At 40.2% G+C, this 26,344-nt stretch overlaps 1 long non-coding RNA gene across 5 annotated transcripts in view; it reads right to left on the reverse strand.

The window, feature by feature from the left end:
• Positions 1–26,344, reverse strand: part of LOC146433634 (uncharacterized) — a 143,651-nt gene that overhangs the window by 63,342 nt on the left and 53,965 nt on the right. For 2 of the 5 annotated variants that reach the window (XR_014853658.1, XR_014853662.1), the window contains exon 4: positions 18,159–20,205. The exons of 1 other annotated variant lie outside the window; for it this stretch is intronic. This is a non-coding gene — a long non-coding RNA (uncharacterized LOC146433634). Of the gene's footprint in view, positions 1–18,158; positions 20,206–26,344 lie in introns of those variants that run through there. 2 more of the 5 variants (XR_014853661.1, XR_014853659.1) reach the window with 2 other exon arrangements.

The following is a 26,344-nucleotide window of genomic DNA, read 5'->3' on the forward strand; positions in this document are numbered from 1 at the left end:
TGGGGAATGTGTGTTGACCTGATATTCCAGAAGAGAAGACAGCAAGCCAGAAGTGCTAAAGGTGTCTCTGTTCCCTTGAGCAGGGTGTCTGTCCAGCAGCAGCACTGTCCACAGTATTTACAGATCCAAGGGTTTTTGACTATTACTGTGGTCCTAAAAACTTTCCTATTGTTCTGTGAACTGTTAATGGGCAGGACAGAAAAGCCCTCTTGCTTTTTGCTGTCCAAAGCTGGTAACTTATTCAGAGATTGCAATCTCGTGCTCCTAGAGCTGTGTCCTTGAAAACTGAGTCTCCTGTTGAACGAGGCTACGCAGACTTGGAGTAGCAGGAAAAAGGCTATTCTCAAAATTAGTTATTGTAACCACATCATCCCCCAGGACCATTTTGGCACAGTGCTGTAGCTGCTTTCTGCTATTTGCTTGCCCCAAGGGGACAGAGAGTTTGGAATTGCATCTCCCTCTCCCAGTAATACTCTGTTTTGCGCTGCTGCTTCTGCTTTGCCATGGATCTGCCAAGTGCTGCAGGTGCCGAAAAACAAAGGTGAAAGTACCCATATGGTGCTTTCGGATCACAAAACCAACTCACGAGATCGAAAGCCCAAAAGGACCCCGTTTGTTTTTTCCCTCATAGAGAAACCTAACAGGGAATCCACAGAGTTACATCCAAGTGCCAAGACCTGTGAAAGGATTTATTGTGAAAGTCTTTTACAAGATTCCTTCCTTGCTGGAGATAGTTCCTTTGGGATTCCCCTTCATGATATTGCTAATCCCATCTATTCAAAATTTATGATGCACATTCCCTAGAATACCAAGATGACTTTTACAACACAGTGTAGACTGGGGGTTTTGCTAGTTTTATAGTAATTTTCTTTTTCAGATTTTAGAACTCAGGCCTTTGCTATACTCACAGGCTTCCTTCTGCAAACACAGAGCTGGAAACTCACTTTAATTTGTATGTGATACTCTGTGCAGCGCAAATGTTTACTAATATTCCTGTACAGATCTGGGGTCTGGTTTTTGTCTGTAATCAGTCAAGCCAAGACTTGTGATCGGATGGCAAAAGTAATTTTGTGTAAGGAGTGTGTGCATGCAAGTGTGTCTGCACTCACACCTGTGGGATTTTTTGCTGCCTGCTCCTTCCGTCACTGGTTTAGGAATTAAAATTTCTTTGAAAATATATTTTTTATTTCCACACACACAAAAAATCCCAACTTTTAAAATCTTTTTAGTCATCTCTCTCTGTGTTTGTGACCTCCAAGTAACAGGAGAGTTACTCTGCCGTTCCCTGCTGTGTACAGGTAGGAGAAGAGACAAGGATGGGTCTTAGCTGCCCAAAACATCCTGTCCTGGGAATAAATAGCTTTAATCCACATGTTCCAGTTCCCTGGCCTCTGACATCCTTGCTATTTGCATTGATAATATAGATGGACCTTCCAAACATGTACCTGAATGAGGCAATAATAACATGCCAGTGAAAGACAAGGCAATGCTTTAACTCCAGTGAAAATCACATACTCGGGGCCTTTGTTTTAAAATGTCGTATTATATTTTTCCCTGGAAAAGTTTAATTCAATTTGGTTCAATTAAGAAAAAATCCCAAGCAACATATAAGTTACATGGTGCCTTCTTTAAGTCAGACCAGTGAAAAACAATTTTTGACAAGGTTGCCTTCAAAGCACTACAAATGTATTTAGAAACCAGCATTTTTTCTTCTCCTATTTGTAATCTCCTTAAATGAAAAAACACTTTATGGAATATGGTCTTGTTTTAGCTTGAAAACACAGATTTTTATCTCATGTCTGAGTCTCCGTGGTGCCTCCTGAACGCAGCAAGGACTAGTTCAGAGGACAGATTCAAACCAGCATTTAGAAATATAAACCCAATCCTTCTGAGAAATACTCCATTCAATCCCTGGGAATATCAGAAAAGACAGAAAAGTGATAGCTCTAATAATAAAAGCAAGAGCTGCTGTTATTAAAAAAGGACCCACACAAAGTGCACGTTTAAATGAAGCTCATTTAAACATGCTCTGGTTTAATTAGATTTAGTTTAACCACCTAAAAAAATCCCAGCAGAACTTGTGGCAGGGCTTGGGCTGCTGCTCCCCGCTGTGATCCCACCTGTTTCTGCCAGCCTCGCTGCCCTGGCACTCGGAAAATCCCGGGGCTGGCTCTGCAGGCTGGGGCAGGTCACAGGGACAGCCTTCCAGACTGCCTCGACGCGATGATTGAGGGGGAAAAACTTCTTTTGAGTTAAAAAAAAGCTTTGCTCATGATTTACCATGCTGAGAAAACAGAGAAGCAAATGCTGCTAAGCATCTAACTTTTGAAGACAGGAACAGATATGTAATTTTAAGTAGTTTTTTTACACTCTGCAAAGTAGTAAAATCTACACTGTTTTAAGACAAACTTTCTCCCCAGCATAATAATATTTTTTATATATATATATTAAAAAGCCCACAAAGATACAGCATATATTTGGAACAGTGTCTGTCCAGCTTTTGGCTGCATATTTGAATGCAGGAAAATTCTTCTCTGTGGAATAGTTTCCTTCCCAGGGAGTGCTCAAAGCCTGACCCGAATCCCGAGGAAGCACCTTTGGTAGCACAGAGCGGGCAGGCAGGAGGCTCCCGTGAGCCACAGGCAGGGAACGACAGGGACTATTTCCACATAAACAAGCCCAGGATCAGCTGAAGTTGCTGTTCACTGGCAAATGAAAATAAAGAGACAATTCAGAATCAAAGGTGAGTCAAAGAAAAAATATGTCCAATAAGAGGAGGCAGCCCAGACAATCAGTCAGATGCCAAAACATGTGACAGACCCAGAGGCAACTCCAAAACAACCAAACCAACTGCCTGTGAAGTCTGCCAAGGAGCCAGATGCTCCTGCTTAAAAATATCTTCCGCTGCCTTGGCATCTGCATTTTCTGCCTGCCGTCAAAAGAGGAGGGAGGGGAAAATGGGAGAGCGGAGCGGGAATAGGGGTGGGGGGCAGCAACTAATAATATTTTTGCCATTTTCATTCTAAGTACTTCTGATTATTCATTTGCAGTTTGTCATCATGTCACCGGAGAGCAAAACAAAACCCTAGCCTGGCATAGGCTGGGAAGGGAAAAACAGGCAAAGCCCTCTATGCAGAAGGGAAAAATGAGAGGAAAGATTCAGTAATTCCACATTGCTATGGGTGGCACATTCCTTTTAAGGTGATAAAAAGCTAAAACTGCTGGAGTTGGCAGTTTACCACCTGGGAAAGCACCAGTGTGCCTGCACCCAGATGGAGCTGGGGACAGGATGCTGCAGCCTGCATGCAGCCAGGGTGTCCCCGAGGTGCCCCACACTGTGTGGTGGGGACAAATGTGGAATAAATTGGTCTGAACCAAAGTATTGCTGCTGTTAACCACAGCATCAGGTTTTGGGTCACAGTGGCTGCAGTTGCTCAAAGGAGGCTTAAAACACACTTTACTATTAACTTAGTGAATGAAGATACAATTTTTTGTTACTGCAGTTGTTGATTAAAACTGTTATGTAAACTATACGTATTTTAAAAGTAGATTATTCGATAGGCAAAAGTCAAAGAAAAGCACAGTCAAAAGCAGAGAATTTGTGCAATTTCTGTTACTGGAGAAACTGTAATGCAAAAAGCATTATAACATTTCACTTGTTTTCTATGGCTTTCCCCCTTGTACATAAAAGTTTTTGAAGGTGAATAAACCCCTTCAGAAATGAAATTGCAAGCAGTTTTGATTGTGTTTCTTCATTCCTTCAGCAGGAATCAGGAATCCTGCGTGTGGTCTGTCCCTCTGTCACTGAACTGATGGAGGCAAGAAATGTCTGTGCTTTGAGGTGCCAGATGTGTCCCTCACTGCTCCATCCCAAGCAGAGCTGTGCTTCCCACGCCAGCACTGCTGGAGCAGCAGGTACTGAACACGAGTAGGAATACAACACTCTGTTGGAGAGTGGCTTTACCTGAAAAGAGTGTTTGTTTTTGTGAGATAGAAATCAGAACATTATCTTTCTTTGGGGCTGCCTAGGTTGGGTTCTGAGTCGGGAGGGTTTGGGACAGCGGTGTGCTGGGGACTGCCTTGTATCGACACAGCTCAAAGCCACAAACCTGCTACTAAATGAGTGCCGTATCAGAGCCCATCGCTGCCTTTGAGAAAGCAAACAGCACTGGAGGTCAGGCCGAGCACGGCTGGGATAAAATTGCACCCCACAAAAGTCTCAGGAAGAACAGAGAAATCCCTTTGTGATGTTTGACTCGTTTTCCCACTCGGATGCGTGGTGAGGCTCGGCGGTGTTTGTTTCGGGGCAAAGTTTCGCGCCGGCTGGTCGCCGGCAGAGAGGGCGAGCTCTGGGCTCGCAGCTTCTCTCGCAGTCCCTCGAGCAATCTGGCAGCCATGGGGCTGCCACCACCTTTTCTGCGCTGAAAGGTTCAGCTCCAAAAATCTGCGCCACACCTTGTAGCCTAAATTTTGCACGCAGAACCCATTTGCAGGGAAATGCAATCGCAGTAAATAAATAAGTGACGGGAGCCAAACCGGCAGCGTGGTGAATCGGCGGAAGAATTTCAAAGAAATGGAAAGAACTTGCAGTGATGAATGTTTCGTGCAAGTCTGGTACTGAGATTGTAAGAATTTTGCATGTCTGCATCAACTGACTGATAGCAAAGGAGTTTCTAGTCCCCCTCATGGCACACACAAATGTCTGTTAAAGACATAAATATTTAAAAACAACAGCTAGACTAAGAGGGTTAGCTTTCATTTCATCTAATTTGGCAAGCATTAGCTACACCCACCAGAAATCATTTTATTTTGTGTAATTTAATAGCAGATCTATTGTAGCATCGCAGTTTCTGACATGCCGAAACAAATCAATGTGGCCTTTTTATAAAGTTGAGAATTAATACAAGGCTGTATTTCAAATGTTAGATGGAAATCAATAAAGATGAAAACCTTTCTGTGTTATTCACTTATTTTCATCCTCTGCTGCAAAGTTTATTTGCCTTCCCGCATGCCATACAGAGACTTTGATCCTTGTTCAAATATCTCTGATTTTTTACATCCCTCATGTTTGATCTGGTTCTCAGGTGAGAATTACTGGCAGAACTTGTTAGAATTACACCTGCTAATGGCATACATGGTAGCAACATGAAATTATATAAACTGTACTGTGCATGCCCTTTGGAGTCTTACACAGCAAAATAATATTCCCACAGAAATCAATCTGAGATTTTAATTTATTAAACCCTCTCTCTCTTCCCCCCCACCTTAAAGGGATAGGTGGAGATACAGAGGAAGAAGCAAGATAACATCAAATAAAGCAGGTTTTGAATGGTCACGGATGACCTTCACAATATGCGTTTTGCAATTTTGGGTGGATTAGAGGAAACTAATGATGGCTTTGAAATGAGCTTTTGGATAAAGCTTGGGAAACTCTAATCATTACAAATCCACTACTTAACAGAACAATTCCATGTAGCACACTGCAGCTTTAAAGCATACATGTCTTGTTTTCTTTCCTCCTCTCAACAAAGCTTATTTTGCTTTCACTCATTCCAGTCTTCTTATAGGAGCCCAGTGACTGTTTTCATTTTCTGCCATGCCTTTAAATTTAAGGGAGCCTATTTTTTTTTTGCCTGGTGTTGTCCTTACAGTGCCTTTTGCATTTAGTTTAGGACTCACAGAGTTAACAGACTGGGAGAGAGAGAGAGAGAGGAAAAAACCCAACCACTTGCATTAAGCCTGAAGCCTGTCACCTTTTCTTGGCAATTACACTGCTAATGGCTGGGTCCCAAGCAAAGTGGCAAAGAATATCTCTTCTCACGTTCCCAACTCACAGTGCATTCCCAAATACCAGATGGTGTTTTTGGAATCCGTTTCACTATGTTTGATATGACAATACTTTTGTATAATGTTAAATTATATATAACTATTTCAAATAGCCGATACCAGAACAAGGCTAGAAAAGGAATATTAGATGCAAGGAGGAAAGAGAGAAACTGAAGACTGAGGGTTTTCGTCTCCTCCTGTTGTATCTTGTGTCTCTCAGATTTTTGTGTAATTTGAACAAAAGAGGAAATAAAAGTGGTCCAACAGACTAGCTCTCACAGTGGTACTATACAGAAATGGTGTTGCTTCCTTCCCAGAATTTGGTGTACATCTTAGGCTGCCTGCCAGCTCTACAGGAGGCAAGTGCAAGATCATAAATAGTGCAGGGAAGGCAGGAAAAAAGAAAACGGAAAAAAACTCAGTCATGAGTAAAAAAGTCCCACCATTTTCTTTACAGATTTTTCCTTGAAATCTTAGGAAAAACAAGTGCCAGCAAGTTCAGGAGAGGTAAACTGGTACATCTCCATTAACCTCAGGGGAGCTATGCCAGCTGACAGGGGCATTTGGCTCAGAATATTTAAGCTGAAACAACTTGGATCTATGGAGTAAGTCATCGATACATCTTACTGAAGGTGAACCTAATCTCGCTTGCCCAGATTAGCGATTCCAGTTTTACATTAACACTGACGGACTTACAGGAGCTGGAAAATACCCATTGGAATCAGGCCTGCAGATTTAGTTGCAAAGCAATTCATCATGCCTGCACTGAAGAACAGAAGTAGCTTGGCCATTCCTCAGGAGATAACCAGGACCTCAGCTCTGGGGGGGGGACAAACATTTTCCTTTTGTTGGCTACACTACAAACAATTTCTTAAGAACAGGAAGAAAATGCATTACCAAGAAAAAAATGTATTCAGGATATTCAGTGTCCTGTCAGTCTGACAGTGATGCCACTTCCATGATCAGAATCCCCTCCTTTAAACAATTGGTTAGTTTTATGATTTCTAAACTGAATTTTTTTATTTTATTGTACCCAGGAATTTTGTTTTCTGCCAAGGCCCTGCTTCTGCTCAAGGCACACTTTAACAACCAGCAAGCTTTCAGGATAAACGCTTACCAACAAAAGCACTTCACAAGCCTAACTGCAACATGAATATTGAAGCTATAAGGACACAACTTCACAAGTAATTTGTCTAGTTGAATCAGTTTTGTTTCTGCATATGCCAGAAACCCATCCAAGTGAAGGTTTCATTCATATGGCTACACACAAACAACTCACCACATAAGTACACACTTTTTACGCAACAAAATACTGATTTTTCCCTCTTGATTACTTGCACTGCCAGCATACAGTAAAGATTATCAACCCCTCAAAGGATCATACAGATCCAGTGACTACTACATAATTAACAATAACTTGTAGCAATGCAATTTAAGAGTCTTTTTAATGGGCATAGATGGCAGAATGTATAGCCCATCTTTCTTTGTCATCCTAGAAAAGGGGCCCCATGCGGAGCTGCTGGTTGCTGAGTGATGCTTTGTAGTCTGTACCAGACAGTTGCACAGTACCAGCTGCATTGGCAGGTAGCCGAAGTGCAAAGAGATAGCTGCCAAGCTATGCTATACAAAGGCAGCAGTGCCAGAGAGAAAGGGACCTTTGCATGAAGTCACCTTTGACCCTGAAGCCAGCATGGATCCCATATTCATCAATTCCAGACAATTGCATCTTTCATTCCACCACAAACTATGATTAGAAAGGGCCCGTTTGTGATAGTGATTGTTAGTTTACAGTTCCCAGAGATTGGATTATTTAATCTTTAGTTCTGTTGGCAGCAATATTTTCCCTAACCTTTTGTAATGGTGTGCCAGTGATAATCTAACATATGTATATAGGGAGATATACACACAAATACACACAGGCACCTCCCTTCCCCATCAAAACTGGGTGAAGAGAGAGAGATGCACAGAAAAAACACAGCACACAAAATTCACTTTGTTTGGCAATCACTGTGCTAATGGACATTTTGAGAATTCAGCCTGGAAAGTGCAGAGCACTCTGAGTGCAGCAGCATCTCAACTTCTGCCTAAAAACCTGGCTTTCCTGCAGTCCTTTCTGTTTGATGGGAAAGCTTTAGCTTGAGAGAATTCAGATTATCAGAGGCATTATTTTTGCATTCAACTGCAGATTAATTTTTAAAAAGAAATCTATAAATATTGACTTCTTGCAGCAAAAAGAAGTAGTTAAACTACTTTTAAATGGACTCATGAGAAAACCCCCAATGACAAACAAAACCACTATCTCAGGGGAGTGGGGGGGGAGACAGTGCACGGAATAAAAGCAGCAGGGAAGCGTCTAGGCCTGGTTCCTGCCTCTGCCCTCCTGTGTGCCCAGCTTTGATATTGTGAGTCCTGTTGAAATCCGTGGCAGAGCTCACAAGGTGCATGTGCCTGTCAGCACTTGGATCTCAGTAAATGAGTCTTTGACAGTGATGTGCCCCCATGTCCCTCCCAAACTTCACCCAGCCTTTCCTCAAGCAATAAAACAAGCTGCACAATCAACAAGTAGGTAAGAACATAAGGTGCTTGAGAATGTAACTCTTGACAACAACTTTCCACAGTGTTTAGCAGAAAAAAGGGTTACAATGCCACCAGAATGAAGAACTAACGTTTGCAATTGGAAATTGAGAGAAAAGAGAAAGGGGGGAAAAAAAAAGGTGAGTCTATAAAACTTTAATGAAAATCCTTTTTGATCTACTCCTTTGGTCTGATCTCAGAGGTGTTGGCCAAAGGGAAAAAATGCCTCTACCTGAAGTCTGGCCGTATTGTGCTGCACCTGACTTCTGGCTCACATGCGAGACCGTCTGTTCTTTATTTTCACTCTGTATGGAGCTAATGGAATTTGCAGTTGATTAACCTCAAATCTGGAGTAATGATCCAGCCTGGGACTGCAGCTGGCAATGCTGGGGCTATTTGTACTTCTTAAGTGAGTAAGACAGCAACAAGTGTAGGGGCACAAAGGTAGATATCCTGGGTGGATGGGTGAGTGTCAGGGGTGCAATAAAAGGAGGTGAGAACATGACCTGAGTGCAGGCACTGTCCCCCCTCCCCACAAAGAGGTTGGAGCACCAACTCTTAGAAAAATTAATCACAAGATAATACAATATGAAGTATGTGGCTACAATTATTCAATTATATTCTGCAGAGGACACTCAGACCGCAAGATTTACCCTTCCTGCATAATGAATCCATGCATTAGAAAAAGGTCATCTGTTGAGGAACAGCCTCTTTAGAAAAATTAGGAGCAGAGGGTCCTAAAACTTCTCTACAACATCTGTTTGTTTGAGGGAAAGAAAAGTCTTCATTAGATTGGGATCTCAGAATAAAATTCAGATAATTACACTTTATTATTTGTGTCTATTTATTTGTGCCAACTAATGATTCTGAGATATGAAAAGTCGCAGCAAATCGCTGCAGAGAAACACCACCATAAGAGAATGTAAGCTTTTTTTTTCTTAATAAATGATTTTCTGTTTTCTTCCTCACAATTGTTCAAAGCTTCAATGAACAGAGTTTCACAAACGTGCATCAAACCTCGGAACTAATTTAGTTTAGCAAGTGCTTCACACATCTTCGTTTACTGAACAATGTTACTTTCAAATCACGACAACATTCTTCCTTCCTCGCCTCATGACTAATACAGTGTTATTCAAGCCGCTCCTCTTCAGACACTTCAGATCTTTACAAATCTTTTCCCCAGCTTTATCACCTTATTTCTAATTAAAATTAAATGGAAAGAGTTCCTTCCACTGATGCAAATCCTGCAACCCCAGGCCACTAACAGGCATTACACAGTTTTCCTTCCACAGCATCATTTGGAAGAGGAACATCTACAAAGAGATAGGTAGAATGACCTGAGATGAGCTGTGCTTGGTCCTGAGCTCTTACACTGCCCGTTGTATAAATATCTTAATGTGATGTAGTGAAAACAATTTTTCACTCTGAAGAAGATCATTCTTCCCATCCCTATACAAGTCTTGTCAAATTAATGACTACCAGCGGACTTTCCTAACACTGCATTGCTGTCTGTATTTTATTTATATATCGTGCATGTAAATATACATGTGCACACGCACACACACACTCACTGTGTGTACTATATGTCAACAACTAATCAAAAATTGTTTGCCCACAAGCATATGTGAAAAATTCATCTAAATAATTGTACATTTAATTTCTAATGAAATCCCAGTAATCCACCCGATTTACCAAACTCCTGCTTAATATGAAACAGTGGCATGCATGGAGATGCCTGAGTCTTACACAGTGTGAGCATTCTTACCACTTCAGGCATCCTCAGTCAAGATTTATTAAAATATTATCTTGATTTGGAGATCACTGCTTTTACTTGTGTGCAGAGTGAAGAAGCATATGCTATATGAGTAACCCATAGTGTTTGGCTTAAAGGCAAAATAAAAGTCAGCAATAAATAAACAGTAAAAAACAGACTGCTGTGAGATGGAAAGACTCCACAGTCTTCCCTGTCTTTAGTTCCCTAATTCTGCAAACCTTTATATTCACAAGTAAATTTTATTAAAAAAAAAGCCCAAATACTGCAATTATAACATCTACAGAGAATTTTGAAAACCCATTAATTACCGTCCAACACCCTTTCTGAGGTGAGTTTTCTTATTCTACTCCATACAAGAGAAGGATGAGGCATAAAGAATTTAAAATCATAATTTTGGCAAACCTGCACAGAAACCAAGGGAAACACATCACCTATCTGCTTGTGAGAAACACATTTAAGTAGGCACCTGCATTTTGCAGGTGCAAACACCCACAGCATACAAACAATTCCACACCAAGCTTGTGCACACCTGTCCTGCAGTATGCACCCAGAAAACTTGTTAGAACAAAGGAATCTGCAGCCATGAACACATATATGGGAGTGCAGGTGTTTGATTTTTTCAATTCAGAGCATATGAACAGATGTTTGCATCACATTGAAACTGTCGCCATCCTCAAAACTCTGCAGCTCTGCTGTTCCACCCTTATCAATCTGTATTTCTCATATTCCAGAAGGCTTGGTCCCACACTGCTGTTCAGAGTACAGCTTCCACATATTTCGTCTCCAGCCCCTTATCCTGCTGCAAATGAAAATAAAAGTCCCCAGCCCATCTCACTGTTCTTAGGCTGATGATAATTCACTTTTTGGCAAGACAAAACATTTTTTTTCATTAGGTTTTTTGCTGTTCCTGGTCTCTCTGCATTTTGCTATTGCAAAGATCTTGGGATTTATGCAGTACCAGTTCCACGATCAAGGAGTAGAGTAAAAAACTGGGGCAAGCAAGAGAAAGGTGGACTGTACTATTCAGAGATGGGAACAGCTGGTTACAGAAGGGAGAGGTTAAGGTGCTGTGAAACCACACTTTGGCAAGCTGCAAGTGGCAGACAGCAGGATGCAGGGCTGTGGGACATGATCAGTGGAGCATTGGGCTTTCCTGAATCTCTGTGCCACAGGAGCACATTGCCAGCCTGCTCTTCACATTCTTTCCCCCCTTTTTTTCCTTTTCTCAGTTATCACCCGACAGAGTTTACAGCAAAGTTCCCTAAAACATTTCCTGAAATTCGGGAACCAAGGAGATGCAATCAGAAATGCTTGCACCACTGGTCATGGGGGACATCTCGTGGAGCTGGCATGGAGCCTTACTTTGTTCAGCCACTGCTGCTGTCCTGTGGCTCTTTGGCTTCCTGCTATGGAGTTGCCTCAGTGCAGAAGACTTTAGACAAATGAGTGGCTGCTCTGCAATTCAAATCCTGCCTCTGCCTCCAAAAAGAGGAAAATAAACCACAAAGTGATTTATCTGTGCAGTGGTCCAGTTACTGGAGGACCAGAGCAGTTGGGAGCCCATATGTTACTGAATGGGATTTTAAGTAATGGAAAAGAAATAACTTCAAGGAGTGATTGGAAAAGGAGAAAAAACCCCATCCTGTCATTCAGTTCTTCTGCTCAGGTGTGATCTCTTGGCCACTGCTCTTCCTAATGTCAGGAAACATTCTCATATCACAGCCTGCCCTCCCTCCAGCCTCCTTTACAGTGCTGGTAGTGAGCACCCACTCTTTGATCCATTCTTCTATTCTTTACACTTCCAGTTCCTGACACAAACTTGTTAGAAATTACCAATGGTCATTACTTGCCAGGAGCCAGGCCTTCACCAAGGGATTTGCCACCATTTTAAGCCTCTGTCCTCTTCCTACATGCCCTCAGTACTTCCCTGGAAGGTATTTCCCCTGTTTGTCTGTGGAAAACTCTTAGAAAACTTCATTAAGAACAAAGAATGGGTGTCCATAGAAAAATAATGAATTTAAACTACTCTACCTATCTCCATAATGAAAATATTGCATCCTATAAAATCAGGTTAGAGAGTTACAATTTGTAAAAGAAATTAATATTTTCTTTAAAATTGTTAGAGGATTATTCGCTTATTTTTGAACAAGAGGGAATCCCTTGTGTGTATTAAATAGTGCCTTAGCTAATTTCCTTCCATGCACATGGCAGACAGAGAGCTGATTTCCTTCGGAAACCAAGGTAAAAGGAGAGGAAGCAACAAGTCCTAATTTGTCTAAACTGTGAGTCCTCATTAGCAGCAGATCATGAATAAAGTTGAGTTTTACTTGTGTTTGCTTACAATCCTTGAAAACTCATCCTGTTTGTGCTCTTGTAAAACCTTGGTGATTCACCTTTCAGTCACTGCCCTAAATAACCCATTTAACCCATTCTTCTTAACACACTCTTTCAAATAAAATCACAAAAGAAAATTTCTAGTAAAAAACCCTGGCAAACAGAAGTGCACATGTGTGTTGTTTCTATTTGTTCCTGAAAGCAAATATAAATATTGACTGAATGATCAAATGAGACAGATTTTTTCTTTTCTTATTAGACACAAAAGGTTAACTTGGGTCACTTTGGAAAACTCTTTCTATTCCCTTGACATAAACCAATAAGACATGCTCTACTTTCCATTTTCTTTACCAGTGTATTTCCATGCAGGATCAGGTTCAGACTAATTGAATTCTGGATTAAAAAAAAATATATATGGAAAAATTCCCCTCTAATTTACTCACACTTTCAGTTATGGAAATACCCTGTCAGTGACCACGTACACCCTGTGTCTTTTGAGTTGTGTTTAAAGCAGAAAGGCCTATTTGAGAGCTGTTTGTGCTCTTAATTTCCACACTGCTCCTATTGACAACCTCAATCCGTGTGTGCGACTCCACTTGGGTTGTGAAATTAATATGGCTGTTTGCGTACATCAAGGGCAACCTGCACTCCTTTGAAAGCAAGGGCATTGCAATTATGGGTAGTAAGAGCCTACAAGCTTATAGTGCCATCTGTACTATCCAACACTTCCACCCATCCCTACTTGTATTGCTAACTTTGCGTTTCACAGCCTCTGAAAAAAAAAAACAAACCACCAAAGAACAACAGATCCGCTTATACAGGCAAAATATTTTGAATCTCACTCCACTAGTCAACACATCTATTTAATGTGTTCTAATGATTTTTATCTTATCGAGATAATTACTCTTCATTAATGTCCTCTGTGGAAAATAGATCTAGAGATCTCCATTGCGGTGAATGTAAGGGCTAAAACCTTTGTGCAAAAGAGCTATTGCAGGTTTGTGCAGCACCTGATCCTCACTCAGACTGGCTTCCCCGGCTTCAAGATCAGTTGAATTTCTTGGGAGTATGGCAGGGCCTCTGCTTTTTGTGTGGGGATAAAGTATGAGTGTATTCCATGCTCAAAACATGTGTCTGAACACGAACAAAGAGTTCGAGCTCCTGAAACGAGTTCTGCAATTATTACCTGCAGCACTTGTGAAAGAGGTTCCTAGTGACACTTATGGAAATAACAAAGATATTATCAGTCCAAACCATGCTGTTATGTACCAGAATATTTGTCGTCAAATATCAATGAAGAAACAAATCTATTCATCCTAAAATAATCTTTAAATATTAATCAGTGGGAGTGACCACATCTAAGGGAAAGGGATGCTTCAAGCAGCACTCTGAGATTCTTTTCACTCTGGAATTAAAGCATGGGAACATTTTGATAAACCAAAAATGTTACCTTTTCCTCTCATATGAAGTTAAGGAAAGCAAATATCTATTTCCTTATTTGTAAGAAGTTTCGGATTGTTTGCATGGAAACTACTGGGACTTTGGCAACAAAAAGTTTCAGAATATTCTTTTATTTTCATGTCCATTATCAATTACTCCCAGTAATAGTGGGGAACTTGCCTAATGTTTAAAGGTCAGACTGCCATAAACCATCAAGCATCCCAGTACATTTAAAGATCCACTCCTGGTGTTTAAACTGGCATATATGATTAGTATGGCAGCCCCCGGGTTCAGATCGAGATGTTAGACCTTTCAGGTAGTGTCCACCTTTTCCCGTTTTCAACACAGTTTTGACACCTTCAGATCTCAGTCCAGTGTGTAAAATTAAATGATGGTGAGTGGTAGCACAGAGACACCTCAGCTACAGCACGGACTGAGCTTGGAAGTTCTCTCGCTCATCCTTCACAATGCAGACCCTCCAGATCATGGTATTGCTTTTCCCAATTATCACAATGATTTCATACCCAGGGGTCATGGCGAGCTCTGGAAATAAGACATGGGGATCACCAGCAAGAATGAGTTGTCCCTTAAGGGGACAAAGCTGTGCTCTTCCTCATTCCCCTCCTGGTGACACTGCTACCTGCACAACGTCCTCCTCCCGGCAAACACCGAGCGAGGATGTCACATCCCCGGCTCCTGGCTCAGAGGGCAGCACTGGGAGCCCAGACAAAGTTTTTTGGATAAACAGGCTTTTCTCTCCAGCCTTTCCTCAGCATATCCTACAGCTACACCATCATGTCACAGCAGATGTGAAAGTTTCGGAGGGGAAGAGGGTTGAACAAGGGTTAACATGGCGCATTCTCCTCTTACTAAAATGATGTCATTTCCCTCCCCCTCCCTGAAAGTATCTGTTGCTTAGTTGTTTACATACTGAGTTTAAATCTGTGTTATAGACCTGCATGACTTAAAATTGAATGAATTCTCATACCTGAAGACATTTGTACAAACTTAAACTTCCAGTGCTTCAGTGTTATTAAAAAGTATTGGGTTTTAGCTGCAAATGGCCCATTTTCCCCATTTTCTGTACTTTCTCCAGGAAAATAAAGACTAAGAAAACAGAAGTACTGATACACTGTAGAAATTGTCCCAATGAGTTTATAATCCAGTGTGAGTTACACAGTACTGATAAGTAAAGGAAGTTCAACCAGACAGTTTAATCCTCCAATTTCCTGTCTTCTAATCAGCCACTGACTCCTCTAGCTTTAAATTAGAAACATTCATGGCAATATCCAGGACAGGTGAAGGAAAAAGAGTAGAAAACAACTAGGACAAATACTTGTAAGCAAAAGGAGGCCATGTATAGAAAATGAAGACAACATAAAGTACGCGTAATGATGCACTGAAGTGTTTAAGCTATACAGAGAATTTAGCAACCCTGACAGAGAAGGAATAATTTTATTAAAAATATTTATACAGCAGCTGAGCGGTGCATGAATATACAAGAGTTACTGTATAAAACAAAGGAAATCCATGCTGCAATGTTACACTGTTCACACTTTGTTATTTTTATAGGGACAGGAGCAGGATAATTATTAATACATGTATGCTTTTTGATATATAGTAAATCATAAGTAAGAAGCACAATCAGCAAAGCCACGGACGGTTCAACAGCATGTGGGAATTACCATGATAAACTTGGACTGAGAGTATGTACAGATACGCTCAGTGATTCAAACAAAAAATACTTTTTTGAGTATTTTGGCAGTGCCAACTAACTTTCCATATGATAAAATTAAGTATTTATTAGATGCGCCATCATTTTTTTTTCATTTGCAATGAGATTTACAGTGAGGATTCTATTAATTCTTAATTGATGGAAATGCTGCAACATTCTGACATTTTCATTTTTTTTTTAATGGCATGAATTACCTGAGCAATTCCAGCTATTCCTCTGAAAAAACAGAGCACAGAGGTGTGGAAGAAAAGTAGTCACCAAGAGCTTCAGTGAAAAAATGATGTTGAGTTAAAAACCTTTAAAGTAACTAAATGACCATTTTAAGTCTAGTCTGGCTATTTTTAATAAATTCTGGTTTTATTTACTCATGGCATCTATGGTAAATAAAGGCATTTACGCTGAACTTTGGATCAAGAGCGGGATAGTAAAATTAGAAAATAATTATTTTGGAAATGACTGGAAGATCTGCTTTAACTGTCGCATTCAATAAGAGCAGTTTGCTCATACATGGAGTCATTTGAAATGGCTTCTTATTTATTAATGAGGCTTTTTTTCCCCTTCAGATGTTTCACAAAGAGAACAGTTTGGGTGTTTGAAACTGTTTGGATGAAGATAACTCAAATTATGGGTCCAGGTTGGCTCTCAGTCACTCAGGTGAGCAAACCTGGAGTCGCTCTGCTCCTCCCAAGGCAGCGACTCCAGGTTGATGGCAGCGTAAACCTTGAGCAGAATTTGGCCCAGTTTGGGGTCTTTAGTTTTGTTTTGCCATGGAGGATTTTTCTCCAGTATATACCTTTGCTGCACATCTATTTCAATAACCCCTTGCAAAGGAATTTTGCAGACAATCCCTTATTAAACATATTATAGTCACATCATAGTGGCTTGCTAGGGCAAATAATTTTAAAAAAATAATCAGTTTGAAATAAATGTTTATAAAAGTAGCACAGCTGCACATATTTGTTACAAATGCAAGACAGAGTACTGAAACTTTTCTATAGCTAACCCTTTAGTGTCTTTATGGCAGCGGCAAATTTAAATTGAAAGTGCCAATGATAACAAAATAATGACAATTTTTCCAGCAAATTAATCTCATATCTTCAGGCTCCTATATCAGTTAAATTATTTGCTATTTTATATATACATATATATATTAAAAGTAAGTATCACTCCTTCTTACACAAATTTACAGCATTTGGGGGAAATTTTATGCTAAACTGACACATTAAAATACAGCCAAAATAATAACTCTTTCTGCATTTACTTGATTAAAGCATAAAAAAAGTAGATTAGGTGTGAGAGTGCCTTAAAACAGTGGAGACAAATGCAATTGTTGCTGAAATGTACAAATCCTGTGGATTCTGCTGAAATAGTTTGAAACATTTACAACTGTCTATAAGAAAGAGAAATAACATTTTTTTCTTTTACTTTGACCTCTTGCTATTTTGGCAAGTAAGATAAAATATATTAGCCATTCCATCAGATGGCTGGAGAAAAAAACTAGCTGTGATGAGGAAAAATGAATTAAAGGAGCATTAATAAAGATTATCTATGAAAGAAAATAAGGTCAAAATTAGAACTCTGCATTTTAAAGCCACCTTTCAAAATTGCAAGCTGCTTTGCCCAATGCTAAAATCCATTCATTTTACTAATCATGCAATCAACCAATCTCCATTATCTCCAAAGCTGGCTATAAACATGCTATAGACTGGGGTGAAAGAGGGAGAGTGTGAGGTTGAGAGACAGAGAGGGGGAAAGAAAGAAAGAAAGAGAGAGAGATTACTACACCCAGCCTTTTATAAAGCCGTTTCTTTCATTATAACAGGTCTTTTCATCCCAATGACACAGAACCTTTAAATTTGGGCATAATACTCCAGTACAGTACACAGCTATAGCTTCAAATGGATTTAGAACCTGCTCCAGAAAGAAAACAAACTCCCTCGCTTGACACACAAATTGTTTACGATTCATTAAAAAGCAAAATTGCATATCCCAGTGCTGGCAGCTGAGTCCATATGGGTGCAAGGGGTATTCACTCATCTCTTTGTATGCTGGCAGTACCAAACCGAAGTTTAGCACTGTGCAGCTGAGATTTTGTGCAGCCAGACGATGCATGAGGTAATTTTCAAAGCTTTATTTGTCTTTAAAACATTAAAATCTGCTCTCTAGCTTACTTTTGATGAAAAGAATGTCGCAAACGGGATGAGGGTTGGGGGGTAAAAAAAAAAGAAGCTATTTTTGTTGTATGTTTTAGATTCATAATGTATGAAAAACTGCTTATTACTCCATCAATAATTGAAACTTTGTATGAAAATTATTTGCAATTAACACATCTATTGTAAAGATCTTGAATTATTCATTTCAGCTAAAAATAACGTCTCTTATCTACCACAACTTCTACAAAAAAGGCTATTTTTGTGATTTTTTTTTTCTGTTAGAAAATAAATAGTGTGATGTTCAAGTTTAAGGAGAACTTTCTGCAATGTTTAATCTAAACAACAGCATGTGTGGTTATAAAACTGTTTATTTTTAGGCAAGTGCATTACTAAATGTTTCCAGGATTTTTACATATTATATTCACAGCACTAAAACATCTGTGAAATAGATGTGACTGAAATGAAACTTCCTCGGACACTTTCTCTAGAGTGCTAATAACTGCCTAGCAACATTTGAGGATACTTATTAAATAATAAACACAGACGTACCTCATCATAAAAGCAGCCGATAGACAATAAAAGAGGAGTGGTAATAAAATATACAAATGCCTTGGAATAAGGCAAAATCACAGCATGATATAAATCTTGTGGCTAAAACAGGTACTTGAAAAACTTTGCTTTGAATACGATAAGTAAAAATCAATAGCCTTATTTACAGGGGTTTAACAAGCTAAAAAAAAAAAAAGTCACATGAATAATCAACAGTTTATGTGCATGCAAATACCCCTTCCCCCTCCAACTTCTCCTGGCAGAAAGTCTAATTGGAAAATCAGTACTATAAGTAAAGTGGTTAGCCTTCCCTATCCCCATTAACCAAACGCTGCATGTTACATTTCACTGGCAACCGCTGGCAAACCTCTAATAGACGCTTAAAAAATTAAGAGTTTAGACAAAACAAAACGGAAAACCCCGAGCCCAAACACCTTTAAATACAAGCCACATGATATACACAATGGCCACCACCAAGCTGCAGAATAAAAACCTTCCGGATCTCACTTTTAAAAGTCTTTCAAGTCCTCTGAGGTCTTAAACTTTCCAAATGATACCAAAATTGGTCCGGGGCGGCGAGGGGGAGGGAAAGCCCCCGACTTGTTTCAGCGTATCATACAATGAAAGTGATCATGCCTTGTTTTGTAATTCCACTCGCCAGTCCTTTTTTAACTGATATCTATGTGAAATGAGCTGAGGTTCACGGTCCAGTTAGGAGCGGATAATACATTCATTGTCCTGGCAGCAAACTTTTCCTCTCACTGGAAGAATTCACGCTTGCCACAAGAATAATAATTACAGAAAACTAAAAATGCGCTGCTAACGAATTAATCCCTAACGGACAACACGCTAACGAGGGCAGTAATGATTTGAGGACTCTCTTCCTCGCAACAGGACTTGCATCTTCTGCTACAATGGGCTATTGTGCATCCTCCTAACTCACTATACCTCTTATAGATTCAAGATGTCAAAGGTTGTCTGGCCCGGCTGACCATGACATGCTAGTTAACTCGTTCTACAGAGCACGTTGGGACTTTATTGAAACTTTAATTGTGCCCAAAAGCAGCTAGAGCCAGACTATGTGGGATCTGTAACACATGGCTCCAGGTCAGCACAGCCCGGGAACCTGTTCTAACGCAAACAAGCGGAGGGAAAAGTTAGATCGGGGTCTCGGATGAAAGGCAGCACCTCGCAAACCGCGCTCCCCTCACACGTGATGATTTTACACCACGCCACGACCGCACCGTTCCAGCTTTTACAGGGATCGACTCGCTTTGTAACGGACTGAACTTTCCACCTTCCCTCTTTACAAAATATTGCATGGTAAAAAAATGCACGCGCACACGGACGCTGGAAAGCAGCAGATAAAATAAAACAAACTGAGCGTTAGGCAGCCGACTGAGACAAGTTACTCTGCACAACAAGGCTTTTTCAAACTACTTCTTTGCATACTTTTTTTTTTTTTCCCTTAAGGAGAATTGAAAAAGCTTCCCTCTGGAAACTGTAGTGCACATTAACGGTCTCCTGTTACACAGGGGAAAGCACACAAGTGGGACAAGTGTGAGGCTGCTCTACTGAAGAGTGTGAAAAAAATCAAATGTTAATTTGATAAATGTGAGGTCTGGGACATTTTGTCAAAGAGGGAGGGAAAGTAGAAAAGGGAGAAAAAAAAAAGCAGCCCTGCTGCCAACTCACCATCCACCAAGTTCTGGCCGAGATGTCGTAGCAGAGCTGCCATTTGATGGAGCCGTCGGAGGTTTTCCCTGCCATTATGCTGTCAGCAAGCTTCATCTGATGCTAACTCACGGGAGATAAGACACCTAATTGAGAAAACATTTGCACTGGCATGTTGGGCAACATGTAGCCCGGTCCATACCATATGGAATCATGGGTAAAAAAAAAAATCTCCTTGACAATGAACCAATCTCTCACAGACCCAGTGGCAAGGTGAAGTGGAGATGAAAAGTCATCTGCTCCTAGCACTGTCTTCTCCTCTCTCTCTCTCTCCCTCTCTCTCCCCCTCTCTCACTCACTCTTTTTTTTTTTTTTAAATAAGAACCCACTGCTCAACATCAAAGAGAGGCGGTCAAAATTAGGGCTTCATCACTCAGATGATTTTGGTCTGCAAGGTTTTTCTTTCCTTTCCTCTTTTTTCTTTTTTAAGAAGAATAAAGAGATTTAATAGGACAAAGGCAGGTAGTGGACTGTGGAGGGAGATCGCCACAGGCTATTAGCCTAAAATTTCTGCTTGACAGATGGAACTGCTTAGAGACTATCATGCAATGTTTTGGGTGTTTTTTTTTTTTTTTTTTTTTAAAAGACTTTCAGTCTGATTCAGTATCTGTTTATCACAGCTACTTTTCTCATGTACGTGACTGGGGGGGAAAAGACTGAGCAAAACAAGAAAAAGATCGCGTCCTTCTTTCTTTCATAATTGTGCATACAATAATTTAAGCAGTGAAAGGCAAAACAAAAGTATAAACTGCCCAAGTTAATTTCTCGATCCAGTGACAGACGCTTTCTGAAGGAATCAAATGCACTTTCATTTTTTTTTGAGACGCTGAAGTTTTGGCTCTTTATTCCTTCTTGATTTTAGATATCAGATCATATCATTTAAATGAATGACTTTTCATATGAAGGTTCAAAGTGCCCCCTAAGAACTGACCAATTCCCTTTCGATATATATTTTAAATATAATTTTGCTACCATATTTTTTTAATGTGGTTTTTAATGTTACACTTAATACATCAGGTGACAACCACCAAACTCTCAGAGGTTTGTTTCTCCCTCCTGCAAAACTTCTCTACCACGCTCCAAAATTTACACAAGGGATTGACAGATAACTTGGGAACAGAGAACCCCAAAACAAACTGCTTTGAAAAGTTATGAAATCCTGTTATTATCTAATATTAAAATCTTTTCCCGGCCAGCAAAGTCAGAGATAATCATATATTTCCTCATCTTTTCCCCACTTCTTCTGGTGCACTGTAAACCTAACTGCAGCATTATTTTATGACAGCTGACTATTAAGCAGGCAGTGAATGCTTTCCATTTAAATCACCCTGCTGTGTCACACGGAGCGACGGTTGCTCGGCTGTGACCACCACACTCCCTGACAGGGCACTCCAGCCTATACAGTAGTGCTTTTCCTCAAGTGCTCGGAAAAATGAACTTCTGAACTGGCAAACGAACTCTCGCCAGAAATATTTCTTAGGGCTGTGGAGCTGTGGCTGATACAGCTTGCTCACTCAGAAACAGCTACACTCTGCAAATCTTTTTGTGATTTGGACACAAGAGGAAAATGTATTAAAAACATCCACTGGATTTTAAACAATATCTGTTTCTGTTTGCATCAGAAAGAGGAGCTCGTGGGCGCACAATTCTTGTTTGGATTATTTTGTGTATTAACTGTTGTTTGACTATTTGGCTACAGCAAAATCGTAATTCCGGACTGCACAGATTACAGAACTGCCATTCAGTACAGGACAGAACTAACTTTCATTGAGCTTCAATAATACCCTTGCATTTCTGTGATGTGCGAGATGATAAGCAAATGATTTAGTGTAAGCATGAACTGCTAATGTAACATGCAGGGGTTTGGGAGTTTTTTTGCCCCAGCCTTACAATCTATTTGGACTACACATCAGTGAATGATCTATGCTACTACAGCATCCCAGTCTGCGCTTTTAGCTCCAGATAGCAGGTACAATCCCACTGCTGTTTACAGGAAAGGGTCTGACTAGCATGGGAAGTGTTAAGTTTTATTTCGAGTCCAGAAAAAAAAAAGATGGACACTGTGCCAGGAACTGTCCTTGCTCTGGCTGGCCAAAGTATTTATTATCTTCTGTTACTGCAGGTTTGCTAACACTACCTGTCCTTTCAGTGTCTCACTGCTTATTGAAAAAAAACCTCCCTCCAAATAATCACATAAAATATGAAGCAAAATGCTTAGTAACAATCAGCCCCTTGAATTGGTGTCAGATTCAATTTTATGCTGCTCTCTCTGCTCCTACCTCTCAAACCCATCAACTTACCCACCCTGCTTATTATTTATTTAGTATTTCATCCCCAGTTGTGCTGCATGTCATTCCAGTCAAATTCTGATAAATCTGTATTCTATATGGGCTTTAGCACCTGTCATAGTTAGAGATCTACTGACAAACTTTTTCTGGATTGCTGTATTAACCTCTTCTTCCTATACCAAAATGTGATTTTTACCTCCCAATATTAATTATAAACACACCAACTAAGTTTCTTTTTTTTTTTTTTAGAACGTGCACTTTTCAGATTATGAATGGCAGAAGCATGAAACCATTTCCTTCCTGACCATGGAGTGGTTATGTGCAAAGAAATGAGGAGTGCTGTTAGTTAACAGCATTTTAAATTCAGAACAATTAGGTGCAGTTAACTTTGCCATTGTTCTTTCTGATGCTGGGGATGGTGGGTTCTTACCCGTAGAGCAATTATTCCTTTCATAAGCGGCTGTTGTTAATAGCATTAAAACAAGATTAAATACAACATGTTAAATATTGCAATTATTGTGGAAAATAAAATTATTTGGTGAGCATAATGGGGAGCAAATCAAGCATTTAACATGATCCAGGAAATGCTACTCCAAACAATTGCATTTGTTTTATGCAATTTTTCCCCTTTGATTGCTGACAGATGCCGTTTTGGAAACAAACATCTAAGTAGTTTTCCTTCAATCAGGAAAAAAACCACACACCAGAAAATGGCTACATGTTTTGAATTTAACTCTTGTCAATCAGCATTCTGCACAACACTCCCTGTGAATAGTACTGGGACAAAACGATGCCTTCCAAAGACTAATAAGCCACAAAGATATTTGCTTCTAAATCAGATCTGTTCTGAAGAAAGAAAAAGCCTTCGTGTGGCATCGGCATTTGTGCAGACACAGCTGCAAAATAAAAATGCTTGCAGTATGGAGTGGTATTTCAAGTTGGAAATAAGTTAGGTGTATATGGTCATGGGCTACAGGAGGAGAGGTTTGTTTTCTGACAGCTTTAGGCCTCAAGCACTGAGTTAAGGCACTTGCCAGTTTCTTTCTGACTTCCTACTGGAGAAGTGGCCAACTACCCACAAATAATTTGGCTAATTGTTGAGCAGAGTTACCTGCCACAGATCACACAGCACGAGCAGGCTGCTCCATCTTCCCACAGCAGCGCATTTGGGTGAGGACATTGTTTCTATCAAGTGTATGAAACCAGGAAAGAATGCTAAAAAAAGGCTAATAAAGTATACTAATTCAGATGACTGTATCAAGCTGGCATTTTGCAGTCTACTGGAAACCGAATGCGTGAGAGCATTAGAAATGTTGGCATAGTGGGTGGTTTCTCCAAATGTTGGCTTCTACTGTTCACGTTGGTAAAAGAAACATGGTAGAACTGTGGGCAGCTCCCAGTGCCAGACACATCTTTAGGATCTTAGACCTTGTTATTGGATTATCTATTAATTGCAGGGTACCCATTGCTCATTAACCCTTTCTTCATTACCTTTGCCTCCCCCTATTTCTCCAGTTGCAGTTGCTCAGAACCTTTTCAGCTGATTGCAACAGTGTGATTTAGATCTGTTCCCAATTTTAGAGGCATTTTCCTTGGGAAGCCTCAACTTCGAGGAGTCACGAGGAGGATTTCCTTATCTTGAACAGCAACAATTAGTTCAAGTGCCATGTGAGAGCAGACAGTTGATTTTTGGGCAGCCTCTGAACTGATGCAAAGTTGCTGACAACAAGTGTATTCTAGCTTTTGGAAATCCTATAATCCTGGCTTCAATCAAGAGGATCTGCTGTTGCTGAAGGCGTAAACAAGGAGAGAAGCAGCATGTGACCACTGCTGCTGCACCTTCAAGGACTCCTGAGCCAAAACCAGCGCAACACTAAAGCTTCTACTGGTTGCTTACTGTTACACACACATTTTGGATGATCTTCCTGAACTCAGGGAAAGTAGTCCTTTGCCCTCTGCAGGAAAAGTTGTTTTTGGACTCTGCATTTCCCCCTCTAGCTCTGTTGTGTGTGTTTCTCCCTGCTCCCCTCTCACTCCTCTGATTTTCTTCCTACCATCTGTATTCCCCTTTTGCCTCATCTGAAACAAGCATCAAGATCTTGTTTCTGACAGAACGGTCTGTCAATATGGAAACACACTGACATCACAGACAGTGCTGTGACTTCATGTCTGAAAGAAACAGGAGGAACAGATGAAAGGAGTGAAGGCGAAGGAATGACACATACAAACATTTTAAAAAAATAAGTAAAAATTCTTCTCTATCAACCCAAAACGCAAAGGAACATGAACCAGATTTATTTTTAAGTCTAAATATAACCAGCTATTTCCTAATCTGTGACCATAACTCAGTACAGCATTTCAACATGCTCTTCACCCGTGAGAGGTCCCTGTCCCCCAGGAACATGCACTTGGCTGGCTCAAGGCCCATGAGACAGCCAACATGACCTCGAGAAAGACTGAACAGGGTCTAAAATAAAGCTAATATCAAGCATATATTGGGAGAAGCCTTTAGACGGAAAGCAGGAATCCTGCCCTGGACAAGTCTATAGCATTTAAGTAAATACAAATTCATAGAATGATAAATAAAAGTATTTTTTGAACTCCCAAAGTCAGTTTGGACGCAGCTGGATCAAAGGTAGCATTGGCCCAGTGGGGTGGGGATATAAAACATACACAGAAAATTCTGAGTACACATGGGTGGAATATCACCTTATTATTATTTTTTCTTCCTAGAATGAAATATTAACAAAAGGGCCTAACTACTATTTCTATTACTAGCACGATTTTTTTGTAGAAGAATTTGGGAGGAGTTAGAAGCCCCTCATTTCCTTTACTATTTGAATTATGTATTTGAGTTCCAGCATTAGAGGGCATACAGAAGATACTGATTTCCTGCCATCTCCAGAGCCACTGCGAACCCTTAATAAGGAGATTCATAACTAGTAAGAGAGGAGCTCAAGAAAACTAAAAGGTTAATATATTCTAACTAGATGTTGGGTATAGAATGTCAGATCTGTCAAATTTCATTACAGTTTGGTGCTCAATGAAAAAGATTTGATTTCTTTTGCCACTGTCCTACTATGTTCAAGTCACACAGTGCCAGCAGCAACCAGCCAACGACCACAGGCTGGCACTGAGCGGGCCCGAGTGGGAAGCCAGCCGCAAGGACCATCTGTTTCCGATTTCTAGCGAAGCCAAGATGTGCAGTGAAGTGCATTCCATTCACCCAGCCAGCCTTCTCCCTGCTCAAGTTATTAGTGTTACAAGTGAAATTATCTTTTCCAAACAGCGGGGGAGCTATAATCCTTATGGAACAAGGCTTTTAAAAAAGGGGGAAAAAAGAGGAGGGGAAAAAAAAGGAAAAAAAGGACAGAAAAAAGGTCCCCCAACACTCCCCCCTCTTCAAACATCTTTTGTCAAAGTTGTCGATGACACTGTTTGTAAATTTAATTGCCATGTTCACGGGTTTTATAATTTTAAAGGATGTTTTATTAAGAACTATATTCTCTAAGGGAAGAATGTGTACGTCAGTTCATGGGCTCTAATGTAATAAACCATTCAAATATATTTAGAGGGTTATTTATGAATAAAGTTAAAAATGACAAGATGAATGCTCATTTAAGTCTCTCTAACATGAAGTGCCTTGAAAAACATCATAGGTTTAGAAGTATAATTTAAAGTGCGAATGCATAAACAGCGCTAATTACATGCTACTTACATTGTTTCAATATGTAATGCATATGTTTAACCTCGCAGAGGAAGGATTGGTCTTGGCACAGCAATCGTGGGGATTTAAGGGTATGCTAAACTGATAACTGTAGAATGAGCTCTGACACAGGATATTGGTCTCCTACTGTTACCTAAATGCCAGGTGAAACCAAAGGATTTATAGGAGGGCGGGTGGAAAGGGGGAGGGGGAAAGAAAAAAAAAAAAAGG

Source organism: Lichenostomus cassidix, chromosome 8, assembly GCF_008360975.1.
Source record: "Lichenostomus cassidix isolate B80296 chromosome 8, HeHo_3.0, whole genome shotgun sequence".
In the NCBI taxonomy this organism is placed as follows: Eukaryota; Metazoa; Chordata; class Aves; order Passeriformes; family Meliphagidae; genus Lichenostomus; species Lichenostomus cassidix.